General features: G+C 32.9%; 2 pseudogenes; both read right to left on the minus strand.

The window, feature by feature from the left end:
- Positions 1 to 1273: 1273 nt before the first annotated feature.
- Positions 1274 to 2409, minus strand: LOC102598126 (trans-resveratrol di-O-methyltransferase-like; annotated as a pseudogene).
- A 1618-nt stretch (positions 2410 to 4027) lies between these two features.
- Positions 4028 to 4750, minus strand: LOC102598456 (bifunctional L-3-cyanoalanine synthase/cysteine synthase 2, mitochondrial-like; annotated as a pseudogene).

Here is a 4750-nt window from a genome sequence, read left to right on the forward strand (position 1 = left end):
TTAGAATTAAAATAATTTAGTAAGAATAATTAATCGACATGTCCTTTGAATTTGATAATCTGGATTTTTTAGAGACACTATATTACTTCCACAACCATATGCACTTGCGTGTGCATTTGGAAGCAAAAAGTATGTCACGTAACCATCACCACACACAAACTTAAGAAAGCTACGGGAAGGAGCGAAATAGGAAAAGAATGCATAAAACACAGAAATGACCCTAAATGTCATTACACAAGCAATACTACTTTAATTAATTAGCGTGTCCAAGGAGTTCATGGGATGTCCTTATTATACAACCCCTTTTGCTAGTTTCTTTTTCAAGAAAAAACAAGCAAACATGCACTTTTTCTAACCACCAATATGTATACGAAATATAAAGATGTAAATGACTTCTTATGACTACTTAAAAATTGAATAGAAAAAAATTGTTTGTTCAAATATTTTATATGTAAAAATAAAAATCTCTCGTATAAAAAAGACATAAAACTAAAAATAATTTTTTTAAAGGATAACATTATCAGATCTCCCAATTATTTTTAGAGTAGCCACCAAGTCGACAACCACAGTGTAGGGATAATTTTACCACATTTCCCTATTAATTAATATTTAAAATTAGATCATGAAAAATAATTTGAGAATAAGTAATTAGTTGTAAGGGTAAAACATAAAAAAAACAAAAAAAAAATCATGTAGGACCATTAAAAATAATCTATGACAAGTGTTATCGATTTATGTATGAATTTGAAATTAGAGACAACAAAAAATACAGACCTAGTTGAATCATACTCCATCTAGTCCATATTAAGTGAATGATTGAGACTTTTTTCATTGTCTAACATAAAATGATTGTTCATAGCACAAGAAAATTGTTGGTACTTTTTTTCATTTTAACCATTCATTTAATTATGAGGATCTTAACTAATTTACATTTCTAAGTAAATATTTTAGTAATGATCAAAAGGGTAATAGTGGATAGTAGCGTCTAATTGATGTCCTTAAATATTTTTCTTAATTAGTCAGGTGTTGACACTTAATATGTACTAGAAGGAGTATTTTCCGGTGAAATTATGGATATTTTCCAGGTTATCTAGACAATATATGAATTATTATCACAATAATTTACTTATATCAAAGAAGTAGTCGCAATTCCCAAAGAAGTAAGGATTGAAAATAAAACACAAAGAGGTACATTTATTTAGTAGGGAAATGAGGAATGAGACTTTTCCTATATAACACAAGAAAGTATCTTATTAGTATCCAATTCCATAGATTAAGGGAAAACTTCAATAATAAAGAGTTTTGCCCAACCTTGTTGATTTCTTTCCTTTCCATAAACATGTACCATCATGAGCATGTCAAAGAAAAATTATGTTTCATATGACTTGTCGTCTCCTTTCTCTAGGTTACGATCCATAATACCATGTCAATGATGAACACCTTTCCTCCCTTCTCCTTTCTTGGAATTGCTTCTTTGCATTTCTTCAGTATTTTGATGCATTCTTCGTCACTCCAATCATGTAGTATCCACTGCTTATTGATCATTAGTCATCAAGCATAAACCATTAACACAAGTAACTCTCTTTTGATACAGTGAAGAAAGTTACAGTAATCATATATGAAATGGAGTAATATTTGTATGACAAAGTTACCTTAAGTAAAGTCGTATCGGCACAAGGAATGGACTTAAACATGTCACCTCCCACATAGCTCAGGTTCTTGCTCCCTTCATTTCCTTCAATGACATGTGGAAAATCAAAGACAATGCAATTTATTTAGGGATGTGCCTCCGCAATAATTTTAGCCACGGTTCCGGTGCCACCTCCAACATCCACCAATGATTTCAATCCTTCAAAAACTCCCTTACAATTTTCAATCACCACACTTATAACCAGTCGGGAATCACTAGCCATGGCTGCATTAAATTGACGGTTAAGTTTTGGGTCCTTGTCATCATATTCAAATAGGACCAATTGCCATGAGCAATAAAAAATGGATCCATTTGCTAAGTAAGTGCGATGGATCCATGAAATTTTGATCTAGTTGCATTTGCACAAAGGGGACTTGACTCAATGGTTCATCTTTAAGAAGGAGACGTGAAGCCGGAGTAAGTAAATAACCATCTTCTTCTTTATCATTAGCCTTGGTTTGATTAAAGAAGCTGGCATAAACTAGAATACGCATGAGACGAAAAATATAATCCAAAGTTATAGCATTATTGTTGATGGGCAGGGCATCCACCAAATGGAGGAGGGTCATGGCTTGGCCATGAGAGTTGATAGTATCTGGAATTCCAAGTTGAATCACACATTTGAGTGACATGAAGTTGATGTAACTGAAAGTATGGTTCCATATGTGTGCCTGAGCAGCCAACATTTCTCTAGTCATGTTGTCATTAAGCAATGCCATAGTTGTGTGATTTTTATAAAAAGATAATACAGGCTGAGGTAATTAGGATACAAGATTATGTGCATATATATAACAAGAATGAGAGGACCACCCTCATTAAATTTAAGAAGATTTTAATGGGTGTATATAATCTAATTTAGTTTTCTTTATTTCTATTTATGTCGTAATTCTTGATTAGACACCAAGTTTAAATAATTAATTCAAAAAATTAAGGATTTAAATAAGTTATAAATATTTGTTATGTTATAAATTATCTCATTAATGGTTAAATATGATATTTAAAATTTATATTTTTTAAATAACAAATTTGAATATTCTTTCTTGCTTCAACGGACTATTAAAATATATTGTCAAGAGATAAAAAGAAATAACGCTTCATTCTAAATAAGTATGGGTTTCTTCGGACAACTAAGGGTATTGCGGTCAATCTAACTTTGGTTATCCGGGGTATTTTAGACATTTCACCATTTTTTCCATTCAGAAGAGTGACTATGTACCTACGTGTGCTGCATCTGCATTGCTACTTTGCCGACTTTCTTCGTTCTTCCGATGCTCTGTTTACTTTTCATACTCCATCTTCACTTGTAATCAGGTGTTCATTTTTCCGTCTATTTCTTTCACGGTAATTGTTTTCTCCAATTAATTTCTCTTATTGCACTTGTTTTGTGGGTAAATTCTTACCTGAGTATATTAATGTGACCTTCACATACATATGTACAGATTGATACTCTAACTACTAATTTGGATGATATTGTCTGATTAAATTTCTCATGTATTTTGCTTTAGAAATACCCTAATGGCGTTTGTTAGTATTATCTTTTGGTACAAACTAATTACAGAATTAGTCTTGTCTTGGAGAAAGTTCTTCAGCTAACTGTTGGTATGTGTCAACTTCTGGTATTTAGTGATTGCTCAAGCCTAAGGTTTTTTCCAGGAAGAAAAATCATTTTTCTTGAGATTAGGGGTGTCAAAAATGAACCCAAACATAGGTAACCCGCCCAATCCGCCTAGAATTTTAAGGATTGGGCTCAAGATAATTTTAATTGGGTTCAATCTCAACTCATTCAAGCCTAATCCATTTTAAGAGAATCCTCAATTGAGCCCAATTCAATCTCTAATTTCAACCCGTTTTAAAACTCTTTATTAAGATATGTTCCGACATTGAAGGTATGAATTATTATCTATTTAATATCATTTAGGATTTATCTATCCATTTGTTACCTTTTAAAAAAAAATCTTCGGTTGAAATTCAAATTGTGATTATAAAAGTGATAGTTCACTATGTTAAAATTATTGAGATTAAGCGGGTCAAATTAGGCGGGTCAAAACCCAATCCATTTTTTAGCCCATTTGTGGCCAAAGTAAATTTGGGCGGGTCAAGACCCAACCCGATTTCTATTTCAACCCATTTTAATATCTCTAATTTCAACCCAATCCGCCCATTTGACACCCCTACTTAAAATAATATTTGCACCACCCTCTCCGGACCCCATTTGTGGAATTACACTTGATACGTGGTTGTTAGTTGAGGTAATCCTTGATTCTTCGGTAGGAAATTAACCTTATTAGCTCTATTATATCTTAATCACGAACTTCGTTTCTAAGGGATTGTGTAACTTTGGTTATATTTAGCTAGGTAATCCTTCACTACTTTTCCAGTGTCGGTGTTCCTTTATTAGATCCATGTCAAGGATATCTGGCTTGAATCCGACCCCATTTCCTGTTATATGATGAGGACCTGATTTTCCACCATTCAATATATTTCTTTCACTTTGCTCGAGTCCATATAAGCACAATGTTAACTATTTTTGACATAGTATTCTTCTTAATTTCTTGACATGGGATTACTTTGGACTAATTCTGTCTCGAGGAATCAAGAGTACTACATTAGAGTATATATTTAACTTGACATTAGGATTTTTAGATTTGAGATACTTTCCAACACCAGTATCCCATGATAAAAATGTCAGCATTACCTAGAGTTTCTTTCCATATTCCAGGGCTAATTGTGTCAAAATGAACCTGTTTTCGATGTGAAGCAATTGAGAATTTTGTAGTAAAACAGAGAATATATTAATTAAGTTAAGTTTCTTAAAATTACTTGAATGTTTACATGGTTGGAAAATTATTGAAGCGTGAAAACATTAGGTGTAGATTCCAAAACTTCATAGGCCTTCTTAACAGTGCCTTCCATCCCTTTGGTTGGATCGGTGAGGATTAAATCGGCTCCAAAGGCTCTCCCCTCCATGCTCGAGTACGAAGGCCTTGTCAAAACCATTTTGTAGCCTTTCATTGCTGTCATAAATGCCATACTGATCCCCATATTTCCTGATGTTTACTC

This window comes from Solanum tuberosum, unplaced genomic scaffold (assembly GCF_000226075.1).
Source record: "Solanum tuberosum cultivar DM 1-3 516 R44 unplaced genomic scaffold, SolTub_3.0 scf00049, whole genome shotgun sequence".
Lineage (NCBI taxonomy): Eukaryota > Viridiplantae > Streptophyta > Magnoliopsida > Solanales > Solanaceae > Solanum > Solanum tuberosum.